The sequence below is a fragment of the Nuphar pumila genome, chromosome 9 (assembly GCF_984573655.1).
Source record: "Nuphar pumila chromosome 9, dmNupPumi1.hap1.1, whole genome shotgun sequence".
In the NCBI taxonomy this organism is placed as follows: domain Eukaryota; kingdom Viridiplantae; phylum Streptophyta; class Magnoliopsida; order Nymphaeales; family Nymphaeaceae; genus Nuphar; species Nuphar pumila.
Genome location: NC_143257.1, coordinates 79,425,668 through 79,444,924, shown reverse-complemented (window position 1 = coordinate 79,444,924; position 19,257 = coordinate 79,425,668).

Sequence of the window (19,257 nt, the reverse complement as noted above, 5' to 3'; positions counted from 1 at the left end):
GTCAAATAGCCAAAGGCAAGATATTCCTGGAGGTGTTCATCAATTACTCAGTGCATTCCATCCTCTTTCATGTGGTCAACGTGCCACCCACCTACAATCTGCTACTTGGAAGGACGCGGATTCATAATGCTAATGCAGTGCCTTCTACCCTTCATGAATGTGTAAAATGGTCAAAAGGTGGAATGATTACAACAGTATTGGGAGAAGACCCAGAAGAAAGGCTCCCACAGCCCATGATCCCTCGACCGTCATTCACAGCAGACATCCCTAGTATCAGAGAAAGCAAAGAAATCAATCTCGGAGAAAGTCGGGAAATACTCCAGACAACATCAGAATTATCCCTGCACACTGTAGCCATGACCCGATTGAGAGGTCCTGAATTCTTCAAGATTTGAGGCCGGATCAACTACAGTGCTATCAAAGATCATCCATTATTCCCACAATTCATAAAAGCAAGAAAGGGATTTGATTTACTTCTGAAACATGGTTATCAACCCTTCAAAGGACTTAGCAAAAATGAAGATGGTCGTGTCGAGCCAGTGATCCAAAAGCATCATCCCCATAGAGCAGGACTAGGATTCTCTGGTGAAAGCCAGCAAAAGAAGGTTGTTTTTGTTAAAGGGACACATTAAGAAATCATTGTCGCATTTCCTTTCTATTCCTTTCAAAATAAATGTCTTAGTGTTTTTTATCAATCAATAAAATATCAAGTTCCTTTGTCTATCTGGATGTCGTCCATTTTCTTTCTCTTTATCTCCTCATTTTATAATTCCAATATCATTTATGCATGATTCTTTTCAAATGATTGTTTGTCTTATGATGGGCAATTTTACCTGAATCAAATTTCTTATCCAAACTTTCAAAATGTCTTCCCGAGCAATCAAGAAGCTCGTTCTTAATCCAAAGGCTTTTCAGAAGTCGGCAGCGATTCACCGAGTCAAAGCAAGCCCAGAAGATGGCAAAGTTGCAGAGCAGTCAGATGATTATACAGAATTTGATCAGTCTCTTCAGGAATTACCAGAGTTTGCCTCAGCTCAGAAGCAGGATGAACCATCTGCTCTAGCACAAGATCCGACTGAAGATGTCAATATAGGTTCAGAGGATAATCCCAAGATTCTCAAGATTGGTACCAGTCTAAGTCCGGTAGAAAAAGAAAGACTCAGAAGTTTTCTCAATCAACATGAAGAAGTGTTCGCATGGACATATGAAGATATGTCGGGCTTAGACCCCAAATTGGTCAAACACCGACTCATTTTGAAGCCAGATGCTAAGCCAGTTAAGTAGAAATTGAGAAAAATGGATCCCATGATAGAACAACAAGTCAATGAAGGACTCGAAGATTTGCTAAAAGTAGGATTCATTCGAGCTATTGACTACCCAGATTGGTTAACCAATATTGTCGTTGTTCCAAAGAAAAGCGGCAAAGTGAGGATTTGCATAGACTTCAAAGACCTCAATAAAGCAACTCCAAAAGATGATTATCCACTTCCAAGCATTGATCTTTTAATTGACAGCACGACAGGACATGCCATGTTCTCTTTCATGGATGGATATTCTGGCTACAATCAAATTAAGTTGGCCGCCCGCGATCAATCAAAGACTTCCTTCACTACGTCGTGGGGCACTTTCTGCTATACAGTTATGCCTTTTGGGCTCAAGAATGCAGAAGCAACGTATCAACTAGCAATGGCCGTTATCTTTCACGATCAGATGCGCAAAATCATGGATGCGTATGTTGATGATATCCTTGTGAAATATAAAGAGGAAGAAGATCACCTTGAAGCTCTTGACCAAGTGTTTAAGCGACTCATTCTTTATAAGTTAAGGCTTAACCCACAAAAGTGTGTTTTTGGAGTCGAATCAGGCAAATCGTTGGGTTTTCTGGTCAGCAAAAAGGGAATTAAAGTTGACCAAGCCAAAGCAAAGGCTATCATTGATATGCCGCCCCCGAAAAATCTCAAAGAATTGCGTAGCCTTCAGGGACGCATGCAATCAATCTGATAATTTATTTCCAACTTGGCAATAAGATGCGAACCTTTCAATCACTTGCTCAGAAAAGGAGTGAAGTTCGAATGGGGACCAAAATGTCAGCAATCGTTCGATCAAATCAAGAAGTATCTTTTCAATCCTCCAATCCTGAAGCCGCCATCAAGTCGCATGCGGCGGATTTCTGGCGCAATATAAAGAAGGCAGCCGGATAGAGCACGCCATTTATTATGTGAGTAAGACTTTCATAGACTATGAAAAGAAATACCCTCAAATAGAGAAGACCTGCCTAGCTCTGGTATGGATGTGTCAGAAGCTAAGACACTACCTGCTCGCATCTGAAGTCAAAATCTTGTCCAAACTCAATCCTCTCAAGTGCATTTTAGAGCAACCTTTTCTCAGTGGACGAGTTGCCGAATGGCAAGTCTTACTGATGCAGTATGACTTAGAATATGTCTCGCAGCAATCAATTAAAGGACAAGCAATTGGAGATCATCTGGCTGACTTTTCTTTAGCCGAAGAAGTAAAAGTCGAAGATGATTTCCCGAACGAACAAATTTGCAATATCCAGCAATCTCCAATATGGAATTTATTTTTCGATGGTTCCAAGAATATGGCTGGAATAGGCATTGAAATCTTATTAATCACTCCTGAGAAAGAGATGATTCCATTTTCTCTCAAGTTAGATTTTCAATGTACCTATAATATAGCTGAGTATGAAGCCTTGATCCAAGGACTAAAAATTCTACTAGACTTCAATGTCAAGAGAGTTCACGCTTACGGCGACTCATTACTCATTGTCAATCAAGTTCGAGCCAAATGGCAAGTCAAAGATCAGAAGTTATTTCCTTATCAGAAAATCATTTCAGCTCTTGTTAGCCAGTTCGAAGAATTTTAGCTCTTCCATATCAAGAGAGATTTCAATCAAGTGGCTGATAGCCTAGCCAGTTTAGGCTCCATTATGGCGTTCAAGAATGGAGAATCTTGTTGATCTTTCAAAATTGGCAGACTTGACCAACCGACTTTTCTTCCAACCGAACAAGTAAACTGATGATGCATGAAATGCACATCATGTCAACGAGTTATTCATGCATTTTGTAGTGAGATTAAGGTTTAAAACCCATGTTTAGATGCATTTTGATAGTAAGGGGTTGTGGTTCGAATTTAAGAGAAATCGGAGTTAAAATGAGAGAGTTATGACTATTTTAGTGTTCGGGCACGGATTTCAGTGTAGATCAGATCCATATCCGACCCAATTAGTCTGTTTTGGATCTTGGATCAACCTTTAGAACACCCAAATCCAACCCACATGCATATCCATACCCAATTACAAAAGATTTGCATAAAACTCCCTCAGAAAGTGGCGCAGGGTAAAAAAATTTATTATAACATTGTTTTTGAAAATACCAAAAAGTATAAATACACTTTTTGGCTGAACCCTAGGTGTCTTTGGCATTGAAATTGATGCCCCCTATTGTGACTCTAGCTCCAGCCCCTTCCAACCCCTCATCCCACCTCATTTGGCATTGAAGATTGAGTTTTGCTTGAAACTCAAGCATCATTCTATCTCCCTTTTCAATTCTATTTGTTTCTTCTTCCTCCTTGCTGTGATTAATCCTTGTTTGTTGTGTTTTTGCAGGTGTAGCAGAGGTGGAGACCATTTATCTTGTGTGGAAGTGCGAAACACCTCAATAAGATGAGTCGGCCCTACCTTCATCTGGTTTTCTAAGCCCTCCGATCGCGAATCGGCACCCTTTCCATCTTCGGTGGATCTCCAACGTGTTGCAGCTGCAAGATCCCTGCTCATGGTGATATTTCAGCATTCTCGAACAATCCGGAATGTCAAGCTAAAGCCATTGTCCGCTCTCTTCTCCCCCACAATTGTCAGATCGCTCTGGAGGTAGGTCTTCTTCTCTCTTTTCTTCTAGTTAAAACCCAAATCGTGTGTGCTCATTTTCTTGTGTTATTTTCTGTGTGTTTGCTGTGTTTTTAGTGTTTCAACCTTAGTATAGAACTCGTGCACAGACCATCACGGTAGATCTAGGTTTGGTTTCATTGTTTTTGTGTTCGAGTCTTGATTTTCCATCGCTTTCACTCAAAACGTGAATATCGGCTAGATCCCTTTCTAGCCAATTTTGTCTTTCTGTCCAGCGTGGGTTATTGTGCTGATCTTATAGGAAAAAGTGTTTTAAAAAATTCTTTTTGGTATATTTTGGTCGTTGAGTCTCATTTAGATCGAGTTTTCAAGTAAAAACTCAGAAATCGGTTAGAATATTTCTAGTCGATATTGACGCTTGAGTAAGTGTAATTTCTGCATTTTTCTATAGTTCCATTGCGTGATCTAAGTTGTTGCGTTTGTGTCCTGTGTGCTCTAGATTTGTTTTAGGTGAGGGTAGGTTTAAATGTGTGTTGTGTGATTTGTTTTGAAATAATCGTTGGATTATAGTTCATCTAGTTAAGTGCATGTGATTTACTGTTTTAATTTATTTTTGTGCTTTGTTTGTTGGTTTGCCATTTCCAGAATATTGAGTTTGTTAAATTCCCAGTTTTATAGAGAGAGTGTGGTCGAGTTCATTATATTAAGATCTTTCTAAAGATCATTTTGTTTTCTTTTGGTGTTTAAGTTTTATTGAGAAAAGAAAATAAAAATTCGAGTATTGTTTTCCAATTTGTAGGGTTGTCCAGCCGGCTGTAGGGTCTTTCTTAGATTGTTGGATAGGAAATTCATGTCATTCCAGTTCTTCATATTATGTTAGGTTAGATATTGTTTTTTGAAATAGATTTAGTAGTTTTGATTTTCCATGCTTTGTGCATTAGGCTAGTTGTTTAGATAATTTGTTGTTTTATGTTATTTGGATTTCCAGCATATTAGATAAATTGTTTAGGTTTTCGTTAGTTTAGATTGTTAGTTATAGTTGTATGTTAATTTCGGTTTATGATTTTCATGGTAGTGTTAGCTTAATTTTTATATTTTGATTTTGGGTGTCTTAGGTAGTCATCTTCCCCAAGGAGGGGCGTCAGCCATTAGAGCTCTAGTCGAGCTCTAGGTTGCTTTTGAAAAGAATCTTGGCATTTAGAAAGTCAATTAGGGTGTCTAAGTTCAATGATTTAGGACTTGAGTGTTTTAGGCGTTTTTGACTTAATTTCTTTTGGTAAGTTTGAGTGATTCCAATTCGTTAAGGCAAGTCTTGACATTCTTGACCTAATCAAAGGAAATTTTAGAAATTTTATTTTCCAGCCAAGTGAGCAAGGATCAAATTTTTCAAAGTTGGAAACAAGTGTGGATTTCCAAATTAATTTGCCACAATTGTTTCACACGATTTTTGGAAGGGATTTATGTGCTAGATAAAAAGTTTTTTTTGGAAGAAAAGGAAAACGTGTGGAACCCTTTTTGGGCTGGACGACTTGCCTTGTCTCTCTTTCTAATTTGAGTTTCAGAGAATTAATGAGAAGATTACATCTATTCTATATAATTGGAAACAAATTTTAAATTTCAAAGATTTTTTCCAAAAACGTTCCAAGGATTTAGGATAGATTTTTGAGCTTGGTTGGTTGCTTTTAAGGCAAGGTCAATTCGTGGAGGTCCCACTTGGCTGGACAATTTTTAACTCCTTCAAAGTTTCCAAGTTGGGTTTTGAAATTTTGGAATGAGCATAACCTCTCATGTGTTGGACGAATTTGGAGAGGATAGACTTACCATTTTAGGGTTTAGAAATTAGTAACTCCCTTGTTTTATTACTTTAGATAAGAATTAGCATTAATTTTGAATTAAGTCTGCATTAACATTAGGTTTAATTACCTTAGTTAAGTGTATTAACTATGGGTTAGTAATTAGGTTATTAATTAGGATATTTTAATGTGGTTTTAATTTTTAGGTTTTAATTTAGGCAGTGTCGATTTGGGATAACCTAGTTGAGTCATCTAAGTGGGTCGTGTACCTCTTTCAAGTCAATCCTATACCCGCACCCTATTAGTGTTTAGGTGTTTATTTGATTGTAGTTTGAAGTAATATTAGTTATAAAGTAAGTTAACCTAGTTAGTTGTTTGCTTGATTTGGTTATCTTTTAGAAGTAAGTGGTAAGTTAACGTGTAATGGTTCCTTGCATGTTTGATTGGTTCATGTCATCTAGTTAGTTGTGTTTATTATTAATTAATTGCATTTTTTATTTCATATAGTTAGGATTGCATCATTAGTGAAGATAATTTCATGCATTAGATTAACTTAGCTTTAGTCGTAATTTGCATACTTTATTCAATTTTTATTACATCTAGTATAATTGCATTTAGTGTCTGCATATAAACTGTCATTCAATATCATTTAGGTCTGTATTAGTGTTAGATTGCATTCTTAGTGTTTAAAATAGAATTCCAAAGTGAATAGTGCATTGAACCCGAAACCCGATTTTTGCCCTATCGCACAATTGTTATTTCATGTGCAAAATTTTTGAGTTTTCTAAAAATTCTTTTTCTGTTCACTTATTTGGCGTGTTAACTGTCTGCAGACCAAATTTTAGCTCAATTCGAGTTGATTTAGTCTGATTTTTAAGTGTTTTGTGAAAACAACTTTTTCTAATTTTAAAATTTCAGGACCTGCGATATCCAGATTTTCCTCGGTTTTGAAACACTTATATCTGAAGCTCCTGATATTTTTTTTTAATTCTGTAAAAACTGTCAGATTTTTGAATCTGTTAGTTACAGAATAGAATAAATTTTGGGAAATTCGGACTTCTTTTGCTCTGTCAAACAGTTAGTTTACGAAGAACTGTCAGAAGGCTATTTTGCACTATTTAGGGGTAGAATTGTAATTTCATTCTTTTAGTCATTTTCGGTCTATTTTCATTAGTTTCTGCATTTTAATTGTTGCATCTACATCATCCAGCATTTTCAGACTTAGATTAGGTAATTTTAGAATTATTTTAGTATTTAGTTAATTCTTTTATTATAATTAGGATTTGTGTTGTTAATTTCTTGAAAATTAGGTGTAGTTTCATTTCTATATTGATTTATTAGAATTTTTTACTAACTTTATATTTTCCTGTGTTTATAGGTTGAAAATCATAACAATTTTCCAGGGATTATTGTCCAAGTGCGAAAATTGAGAAGGGGCGAAAAGACAGAAATACCCTTGGCGTGCAATAGAAGACTAAATTGCTTTTCCATTTTATTTTAGTTTTAATTTGTAATTGTTATTAGCCTTGTATTTGTTAACTATTATTTATTGATTAATAAATTAAATTTCATAGAAATAATCAAGTAATTCTCGTTCCTTGTGGATTCGACCCGTACTTACCACTTTGTGGAAAGTCAGTTATTTACTTTTGGTTGACGATTTTCCTAAGATTTTATCGAAAAATTATCTTTTAAAAAGAGCATTTACAAAAACTCACCAAAATTTTGGCACCATTGCCGGGGAACGACGAAGTACTTCTTTTATTTCTTAGAGTTTAATTTATTAATCTGTGTTAGCTAGTTAGTTAGTTAGTTGTTTTTATTTTCTAGTTAGTAGGATTAGTAAGTGAATATAGGTTTAACATAGTTAGTACATATAGGTTTCACATATTGTTTTTTCTAGGAGTCACTTTATATTCATTCTACAAGGAGCGATTAGACAGGTGGGTTTTAGAGAACTTAGTTGTGATTTCATGTATTTCTTTCTTTTTCAGTAAATTAGAATAGTTTGTTTTGTTATTTCATTTATTTAGCTAATTATTCTGACATAAGTAGTTTAGAATATTATTCTTTAGTAGTCTTTATCTGTGTTATTTACATTTTAGTGTTAGTTTAGTTTTAGTTTTAGAATTAGGTCGTTTGCTTACATCTGGTCTTAGTACCAGTGTATGCAGGGGCGAAGAGCTCTAGGAACCCCATTACACCCATTTGTTAACAACCTAGAGAGAATTTTACATTCTCCTCGAAGTTCGACAATAATGGGCGATATGGATCCTCCAGCTCCACCTCCACGTCCTATGAGGGAATACTTCATTCCCACAGACTATGTCCAGGCTTTCTGCATTCGGAGACCCGATGTAGGAGCGCCTCACTATGAGATTAAGGCCAACATTATTCAGATGCTTTCATCTTTTTATGGCCTTAGTCACGAGGATCCCTACTGACACTTAGACGAATTCCTCTAGATCTGTTCTACTGTGAAGATACAGAATTTCGATGATGATGCTTTGAGGTTGACCTTATTCCCATTTTCATTAAAGGACAAGGCCAAGTATTGGCTAAAGTCTTTAGATTCTGTAGAGATAGGGTCATGGGATCAGCTACAGCAGGAGTTTCTTCGGAAGTATTTTCCCATTGGTCGGACGAACCAGTACCGGAGAGCCATCACTAGCTTCTCGGAGCTAGATGGTGAGCATTTTCATGAGACCTGGGATAGAATGAAGGATCTCCTTAGGAAGTGTCCCCATCATCAGGTGCCGAGATGGCAGCTGGTGCAGAGCTTTTATGACGGATTGTCTGATAGGAATCGTCAGATGATCGACTCTTCATATGGTGGGACATTCATGTTGAAGAGAGAGGATGAAGCATGGAGGTTGTTTGATATATTGGCCGAGAATTCCCTCCACCATGCTTCGAGCTCTCATTCGGATAGAGCCACACCCAGCATTCAGAAGAAAGCTGGTGTTCACGAGATTGGTCCATCTACTGCACTACAGTGCAAGGTAGACATGATTTCTCAGAAGTTGGACCAGCTTCTCTCAGGACCACCCACTACTCAGCAGGTGTGCACTCTGTGTGCTAGTCCGGCACATGAGATCACTCAGTGCCCTTCGGCAGCTCAGTATCCTGAATTTGTTCAAGAACAAGTTCAGGCAGCCTAAGGTTACATCAGACCGCAGAACAACCCATTTTCATCTACATATAATCCGGGTTGGCGTAACCATCCCAATTTTTCATAGAAGAATCCACAGTCTTCCATTCAAATGCCTACATCCTCTCAGCCAGCTCGGCCACTATCATTTACTCAGACATTTCAGAGGCCGGGTTATCCTCAGTCTTCATCTTCATTTCCTCCTCCGATTCCGCAGGAGTCTGCCCCGCAAACATCTTTTGAGGAGAGACTTCTCCACGCATTCCAAGAGGTGAAAATCTCTAAGCAGAATGCTTTTGAGAAGTGTAGCCAGATTTTGACCTCACACACGCAATCCATTGCGAAGCTAGAGTCACAAATGGGACAGTTAGTAGAGGCTATCAGTAGGAGACCCGAGGGTACTTTGTCGAGCCAGGTTATCATAAACCCAAAAGGCAAGGACCAGATGACTGGATGCCTATTTCATACTGATTCACAACAGCAGGCCAAATCTGTCATGACCCTGAGGAGTGGACGTGAGTACCACATCGAGACTAGAGAGAGTAGAGAGAGGATCGACGAGACAGAGACCAGTGTTCCATCTTCTTCGGCTCAACCATCATTATCATCATCCACCTCTGTTCAGAAGAAGGATAGGAGTGAGCCTTCTCACAAAGAGGAGGAGCCACCCATGTATATTCCCCCACCACCCTATCCCAAAGCATTAGAGTCTCCCGGTTTCAGAGGGAAGCAGAGCACGAAGATCCAGAACATGCTTGACATCTTCAAGCATGTGCAGATCAACTTGCCTTTGCTCGATGCAATACAGTAGGTGCCGGCTTATGCCAAATTCCTGAAGGAACTATGTACGCAGAAGAGGAAGTCTAGAGAGAGAGTTCCTAACAGAGTCCATCTGACTGAGCAGGTGAGTTCAATACTTCAGCATCAAACACCACCAAAACTCAAGGACCCTGGAGCCCCGATCATTGCTTGTACTATAGGGAACATCCGGATAGAACGCGCATTGCTCGGTCTTGGGGCGAGCGTGAACATTCTGCCTGGATATTTCTATGATTCTTTCGGGCTCGGAGAGATGAGATCGACCCCTATTACACTTCAGCTAACAGATCGTTCTGTCAAGGTACCAAGAGGTGTTTTGGAGGACATGCTAGTTAAGGTGGATGACTTTTATTTCCCCGTCGATTTCATTATTCTTGATATAGAAGGAGTGGATAGCCAGCACCAGACTCTGATCATTTTGGGCAAACCATTCTTGGCGACTGCCAATGCATGTATCAACTTTAGGACCAGAGCCATGGATCTATCATTCAGCAATAGGAAAGTCAAGCTGAACATTTTCAATGTCGCGATGGGTCCAGCAGGAGACATGGACTACTTTCATGTAGACATTGCACAGGAGTTAGTGGAAGAGCAACCCAATTTGTATATTACTGAGGATTCCTTAGATTTGTATCATATAGAGAAGAATAGTTGTATAGTTACCGTAGATGTGTCTAGAGTGTCGTCAGAGTTACCTCCTTGGATAGCGGGCATTGATCCTCTCCCACCACTTGCAGAGACCCCCGCTAAATCGTTGATCGAGTCTCCTCCGAAACTTGAGTTGAAACCCTTACCGGATTCACTCAAGTATGTATATCTCAGAGGTGATGAGACCCTGTCTGTGATCATCTCATCACTGCTCACTGAGGAGCAGGAACAAAGATTGTTGACTATTCTACGAGAGCACAAGGCAGCGATTGGCTGGGGAGTGGCTGATTTGAAGGGAATTGATCCTTCATTATGCATGCATAGAATGCATTGCGATGATGAAGTCAAGCCAGTGAGGGATATGCAAAGAAGGCTAAATCCCAACATGAAAGAATTGGTGAAGAATGAAGTGGTGAAGTGGTTGGATGCCAGGATTATTTACCTTATTTCTGATAGCCAGTGGGTCAGTCCGATTCAGGTGGTACCGAAGAAGTCAGGACTCACTGTTGTGGAGAATGAGAAGGGGGAAAGAATTTCGATGAGAACCACTACAGGATGGCGAGTCTGCATCGATTATAGAAAGCTGAATGTGGCAACTAGGAAAGATCATTTCCTGCTACCGTTCATTGATCAGATCTTAAAGAGACTCGCAGGACAGAGCTATTAATGCTTTTTAGATGGATATTTAGGATATAACACAGTAGTTTTCCATCCTGACGACCAGGAGAAGACGGCATTTACATGTCCTTATGGCACCTTCGCTTTCAGACGTATGTCGTTTGGGCTCTGCAATGCCCCGACTACTTTTTAGAGGTGCATGCTTGCTATCTTCTTTGATATGATAGATGATGTCATGGAGGTGTTCATGGACGACTTTTCAGTGTATGGCTCTTCATTTGAAGATTGCCTCCAAAAACTTACTTGAGTACTGAGTAGGTGTGCGGAAATAAATCTTGTTCTGAGTTGGGAAAAGAGCCATTTTATGGTCCAGGAGGGGATTGTGCTTGGACACATTGTGTCCAAGAGAGGCATTGAGGTTGACAGAGCGAAGGTGGAATCCATTTCTCGTTTGACTCCACCTATCACTGTGAGGCAGATTAGGTCATTTCTAGGGCATGCAGGATTTTATAGGCGGTTCATAAAAGATTTCAGCAAAATCTCTCGACCGCTTTGTACTTTATTGAAGAAGGACCAACCCTTTGTTTTTAGCGAGAATTGCATGAAGGCCTTTGAGATTCTCAAAGAGGGCTTGATTACTGCGCCCATTTTGAGACCTCCAGATTGGACGCTCTCGTTTGAGATCATGTTTGATGCTTCTGACTATGCTATGGGGGCTATTCTAGGACAGCGGATTGACAAGAAGCCCTATGTGATTTACTACGCAAGTAGAACTCTGTCTGATGCTCAGATGAATTATACCACGATAGAGAAGGAGCTACTTGTTGTAGTATTCGCATTGGACAAGTTTAGGTCGTACTTGCTGGGTTCGAAGGTGGTTGTCTATTCTGATCATGCTGCATTAAAGTATCTGTTGAACAAGAAAGACACCAAACCGAGACTGATTCGTTGGGTTCTGTTGCTACAGGAGTTTGATCTCGAGATTCGAGATAAGAAGGGTAACGAGAATGTAGTAGCAGACCATCTTTCTAGACTGATCGTGGAGACCATGCAGGATCAGAGGCCGATCAGTGATTCTTTCCCCAACGAGCAGATCATGTTAGTAGGACATCGCAGTTACCCTGGTTTGCTGATATTGTGAACTATCTGGTTTCGAGACAGATCCCTGAGCATTGGAACAAGAATGAGCGAGAGAGATTCCTATCTCAGGTGAGGCACTATTATTGGGATAAACTAGAGTTGTTCAGATATTGCGCAGACTAGATCATTAGGAGATGTGTGCCAGAGGAAGATTACAAGTCCATTTTGAGTTTTTCCCATTCTTTAGCCTGTGGAGGGCATTTTAGCAGTAGGAAGACAACTGCAAAGATTTTGCAGTCTGGATTTTATTGGCCTACACTCCACAGAGATGCGCATGAGTTCTGTAAGAGATGTATTAGATGTCAGCACATTGGGAGCATGTCCAAAAAGGACATAATGCCCTTGCTCCTGATTTTGATAGTCGAGATTTTTGATGTTTGGGGCATAGATTTTATGGGACCATTTCCGCCTTCATTCGAAAATTTGTATATTTTTGTGGCAGTAGATTATGTGTCCAAGTGGGTCGAGGCTGTGGCAACCAAGACCAATGACCATAGAGTGGTGCTTAAGTTCATTAAGCACAACATTTTCAGTCATTTTGGTGTGCCACGTGCGATGATCAGTGATGGTGGCAAGCATTTCAGGAATGTACAGATAGCTTCTCTGCTGAGAAGATATTCTGTCAATCATAGATTCACCACTCTGTATCATCCGCAGACCAGTGGACAGGTTGAGGTGTCGAATAAGGAGATTAAGCGGATTCTAGAGAGGACAGTTCATTCGGACTGCAAGGATTGGTCCCAATGCTTAAATGATGCACTTTGGGCATATAGGACTGCATTTAAGACTCCCATTGACATGACCCTGTATCGCTTGTATTTGGGAAAGCATGCCATCTTCCTATCGAGCTGGAGCATAGAGCATATTGGGCCATCAAGAAATTGAATTTTGACCTCACCCAGGCTGGCAAAGCGAGAGCACTGCATCTCTCAGAATTAGAGAAACTTAGGAATGATGCATATGAGAATGCCAAGTTATACAAAGCTCGCACTAAAGCATTTCATGATAAGCACATTATCAGAAAAGTGTTTGAGCCGTAGCAAAAAGTTTGGCTATACAATTTGCGTTTGCATTTATTCCCAGGGAAATTGAGATCGAGATGGACATGACCGTATATTGTGAAAGAAGTGTTTCCACATGGAGCAGTTACATTATTCGATCCTATGACCCAAGGTACATTCAAGGTTAATGGGCAAAGACTGAAACACTACATTTCAGATTCCTTGCAGAATGGTGAGTGTGAGATAGTGCATCTCACGAAGGCATAAGGATTCGACCAGAGGGATGTATCATATGTACATTAGTTTTGTTTTTCATTTCAGTATTTGCTTTTATTCTAGTATTTCACTTCACATGTGCTCACATTTGTTTTTGGTTTATGCAAGATGAATTTTACATTTAGTGCATGAGAATGAGTTACCAGGTACAGGGCAGAGCTTTCAGAGAATACATTGATCAGATGAGCAGAAAATTATGTAATCAGTTATGCATAGGAGGCTGCAAAGTCAAGTCAATTAAACTTCAGAAGCCCGGCACAGATTAGGTTGTATCTATCCTTTCTCCCATTTTTATTTTCCTATCTTTTAGTGTGCATTTGCATTGCAGCTTTACATATTTTGTATGCCACTAGGGACAGTGTCATTCAAGCATGGGGGGGGGGGGGGGTAGATGCACACTAAATATTTTTTTTTTTTATGTCTGGTAGCTAAAGTAGGCTTTTGAGAATAAGTCTGTAGCATATATGATTGTTTTTGGTATAATCTAACAGTTTAAAATTTTTTAAGCCCCATGTAAATTTGTTTTTTCTCTGAATTGATTCAAATAGAGTAGTTATTTATGAGAAAATTCAAAGAAAAGATAGTATTTGAGTGTTAGAAAGTTTTGAATCACTTCAGTATAAGTATGCACAGTATGTTTTGTGAAAGAAATAAGCAATGGAAATATGCTTTTGAAAAATGAGCTTTAAAGAGTAGAGCTATGTTTAGTTGTTGATGTCTTCGTGAATCTTAGTAGTGGAACTCAGACACAAGATGAAGTGTGTGAGTCTCTTGGCGAAAAGGATAACGAAGGAAATCATCCTCCTGTCTAATCGATATCTGTGGCCTTTGTAGTTCGAGCAAGTAGAATCTGAAGGGTGTTTTACACCTGGTGCCCCAAAGCCAGCTGGTTTGGGAGCCACTGGTTCGAAAGCTTGTTACATGAACTGCATAGAAAGCCTAAGAGATAGAGACATTGCACATGACGAGAGGAAGACTATAAGTAAACTATCAGAATAGAAGGTCTAGGGACTCGAGCAATTAAGTCCGAGGGATACTCTGTATCTAGTGCCCTAAGATCGTCTGGCCTGGGAGTCACTGACCCAAAGCTCGCTACACGGGTCACGAAAACTGGATATTCGAAATAGTGCTCATGTGAGAAGAATGCTCAAGAGAGAAAATTGAAAAAGGGTGAAAAATTGAAAATCAGAAGAAAAAGAATGTGCTGAATAAGAACAAGTTCATTGCTTAGGAATATGTGTGAATTACTGTGCAGAAAATCGACAAGTGAGGATAAATAAGTAAAACATGATAGTACTTGACTTTCTGAGAAAAATCATAAAATAGCTATACTCTTAGAAAAGTGAAGGAAAAAGATTTTTACTGTGGTGGCATGAGATTTCTGAATTTGTTTTGAGAGTGTCCATTACATGAAATATTTGTTCCAACTGTTTTCTTAACTGCCTACTATTTTTGAAAAATCATTCCTGCATATCATTGATGTTTGTGGGTAGCATCTCTGCAAACCCTCACGAGACCTTACTCATCCACTGGGGTAACCCAGGGGTTTAAAGGGCTTGTTGCATAAGCTAAATGCAACTGTGATTCCTATGAAAGTGAGTTAGTTCTTCATGCATACATGTCTAGCATTTCTTGTTTCTGTTGCATAGCATAGTTAGTGGTTTGTTAAGGGACTAACAAACATTCAAGCATGGGGGTATTTGATGATGCATGAAATGCACATCATGTTAACGAGTTGTTCATGCATTTTTGCTATTTTCTTTCATTTTATCAAAATGCACAAATGGGAACACGAATGGCACGAGCACTATTCTAATAGGAGGTGATTAAATCCTAAGTTGATGATTTTCATCAATGGTCATAGTCAGGATGTGAACAAAACTTAGGATTTTCATCTTTTATGAAATAACATTGGATCCACATTAGATCCCTCTTCAAAAATCATCATATTTTTAAAATATTTTCTTCTTTTATCAGGGTTTAGATTAAAATTAACTCAAAATATATATCAATGGCCATAGTCAGGATATATTGAGAGTTAATTTCATTCTAAACTCTATAAAAGTACCAAAATATATTTTATTCCTCATCTGAATCTAAATATGATTATTATATAATGCATTCAATGACCATAGTTAGGGATGTATTATATCTTCCATTTTATTTACATTCATTTAAAGAATGAAATATGATTTTCAAATCCAATTTCAAAATTCTTTAGATTCATTCATCATTTAGGATAGAATTGCATCATATTTTTGAAATTTCCTTTCAAAAACTCCAAATAATTTTTAATATTTTCTTTGTTTCTCAGATCAATTCTTACAGATTCAGATTCAAATTCTATCTCATTTTCAAGACTCAAGATTTGATTTCAAAGTCCAATTTGACTTTGAAATTTCAAATTCAATTTTATATTCAAAATTTCATTTCCAAATTCAAGCTTCAAATTTAAAGTTTAATTTGACTTTGAAATTCATTTGTATATTCAAAATTCAATTTCTAAATTTCAAATCAAATTTCAAAGTTAAATTAAACTTTGGAATTCTAAATTCATTTTCAGAATTTAAATTTGAATTTGAAATAACATCTCAGATCAAATTTCAAAGCTCAATTTAAACTTTGAAATCCCTGATTCATCTTCTAAATTTAAAACTTGAAAAATCCAAAATTAGAATCCAATCTCCATTTTTTGGATCTCAGACTTCGGATCCAATTCCATTTAGGATTCTAGAATTCAACTTCACTTTTGGATTCCAGACTTCGGATCCAAATTCCATTTAGGACTCAGACTTTGGATTCAAATTCCATCTTGGATCCCAGATTTCAAATCCAATTCCATTCCCAATTCTAGATTTCAAATCCAAATCTATCTTGATTTCAAATCCAATTCCATCTTCAGATCCCAATTTCTGCTTGATTGGTCTGGCTTTTGGTTTCAACTTGAGTCGATGCTCAACCAGCTTGTTATCCAATCCTGGCATATCTTCATAAGTCCAGGCAAATACTTCCTAATAATGTTGATATCCTCGGTTGGATCTTGCACCAAAGACGAGGGTTCATCCTATTTCTGAATGTGAGCAAATTCTGGCAAATCCTGAATGGTGGAATCAAACTCGACTGGCTCTTCAGTCTGCTCTGCTGCCTGACTGACCTCTGCTTTGCCTTTCATCTCAGAAAATCTTGCCAATTTTAGATATTTGAGATTGATAACGAATCTTGTCATTGATTCAGGAGTTAATAGTCCTGAAAATGCCGAAAAGAGGTTTTTAGGGGAAAGTACAAGCCAAAAAAAATTTTTTGTATAAAGCAAAGAGTAATGTCATAGACAAAGCATAAGAAGGAATGATAGATGCTCGAAGAGAAAATTTGATCTTTCATTGATTGAGGTAAAGTATTTACAAGACTCTGACAAAAGATGGGATTGTATTGTCCCTACAATATTTAAACAAAAGAGAAGAAAAGAAAGCAGGAAAACTAAGGCATCATCTTCACTTGTTTCCCCTGACGAAAACTGTCTTTTTGCTGGAATCCTGGCCGATGAACCCCAACCCTGAACTGTCTGAATGCTGAGCAGGAACGATTGGCTCCACTATACCATCTTCATTCTTTCCCATGCCCCAGAATGGCTGATATCCGTGTTTAATCAACAGATCAAATCCCTTTCTTGCTTTGGAAAACTGAAGGAATAAGGGATGATCTTTAAAGGAGGTGTAATTGATGCGGCCTCCTAATTTGAAGAAACAAGGTCCCTGCCATTGGACCGTGGCAGCAACATTCTCTTCGTCCATGACATCTTTCAATTTTAACATCTCTAGACTGTCACTGAGATTGATTTCATCTGCTTCCCGGATGCTGGGAATATCTGCTGTAAATGTCGGACGAGGAATCATAGGCTGTGGCAGCCTTTCTTCAGGATCTTCGCCCAGGATGGTGATAATCATTCCGCCCTTGGACCACTTGATGCACTGGTGGAGAGTTGATGGAACAACATTGGCATTGTGGATTCATGTTCGTCCCAACAAAAGATTGTAGGTCGGCGGCACATTGACGACATGAAATAAGATGGTGTGCACTGAGTAGTTGATGAAGATTTCCAAAAAGATCTTGCCTTTGGTAGTTTGCCCGTGATTATCAAAGCCGTAGATGGTGATGGGATCAGGCACATATTCTTCCTCTTTCAATCCCAATGCTTTCGCTGTCATTTCTGGGCAAATATTCAAACTGCTTCCCCCATCAACAAGTACATGTGGGACAGTCATGCCCCTGGTCCTTACCACAATGTATAGTGCATTGTTGTGGAATGAGTGAGGCTTTGGCAGGTCCTCATCAGAGAAGGTGATAGGCGCATTTGTCATTGCCTGATTTACTATTTGTGCCATGTCTTCGGGCGTGGTGCCCGGCTTCACTTTGATCTTCCTTAATAGATCATCCAACTTTTCTTGATGCTTGGGAGAATCATGAGTTAATTCAAAGATGGAAATGTTGGAGAGTGCTGTAATTGGCTTCTGAAAATCATCGGCCCGTTCTTCCGCTGCCTTAGAGGTTTCTGCTTCCTTTGTGCAGGCTTCCCTTTTCAGAAATCTCTTTGGAAAAACTGGGGTTCTTCCGCTCTCAGCTGACATGTTTCTTATATTTAAAAATGAGAGGATATCCCCTCTCTGAAATGCAGGTTGATCATGATGTAGAACCATTACCTGATGTTGCAAACTTATCTCCTCGCTGGAACAAGGATGTATATGACTTTGCGGGAGAAAAGAATCTTCTGAAATGGTTGATGCTGAATGCTTTGGGAATGGGGCGGACAGGATGTCCATCTTGCCCTCTTCTTCATCCTCGAGGAGGATGCTTTTATCAATGCAGTCCTGGATCAGATGCTTCAAGATGAAGCAATATTCAGTGTCATGGCCCATAGCTCTGTGGAACTTGCAATACTGTTCCTTAAATCTTCCCATGAGTACTGGCGGATCTGCAACTTTGGGAAGTTTCACCATCCCATGAGACAGCAAGTATTCCAGAATTTTCTCCAGTGGCTGGTCGAGGGGAGTGAACTTCCGATCCCTGCTCCAGTTTATATGTTTGGGCTTTTCTTGAAGGTCCCCCTTTTGTTGAGGACCGGCCGGAAGAGGCTTGTCACTGCTCTTGAAGAATTTCCCTTTCCTTCCTCTGTCTTGCTCGGGATTTGTGCCACTGCCACTGCCCTGCTTGCTGCTACTGCCCTTATTATCTTCGGGAACATCAGCAGAATAAGTGAAGTGTGCTTTCTTCTTTGGGTCTGGGATATTTTTGGCTAAAGCAACACCCTCGTACATCCCGTTTTCTACCCCCATCTCGAGCCATTCTGCTCGCTCTGTTAGTTCAATAAATGATTTGGAGGGATATGGGAAGAGGAGGCTTTTTAGGGGTTGCGAAAAATTGTTGAGAATGACCTGGAGGGCATGTTCCTCAGAAATAGGGTTCCTCATTTTGTTGCACATGCTCCTCCAATTGTGAATGAAGTACCTGGCCTTTTCATTGGGTTCCTGTTTTAGATTGCTGTTATCGTCGCGAAATTTTTCCCCGTCTTCCCTTCCTTGCAGAAGAGAAAGAGGGAAAATGCTTTCGCGCTTCAAACTTGACCGGATTTTGGAAATTGTTTTGAAATACTCACCTCCGTTTTGAAAATTGCGGGAAAATCCATGGGATGGGGCTCGACCTGTCGGTACGAGGTTCGACCGTTCCTGCCTTCTTTAACAGGGGTAATCGAACCAAGGACCAAAACTATGCTTGACTTAGTTAAATCATCAAAGTTATGTCCTATCCTAAATGCACAGAGAATTCAGGCATGTGCCTGAGATTTTGGAAAATGGAGCTTGGGAAAACATGATGTATACTTGGAAAATATTTGGAGTTGGAAAAGCATTTCTCAGGAAAATGATGAAAGTCAATTTCTGGGAAACTCAGATGAAA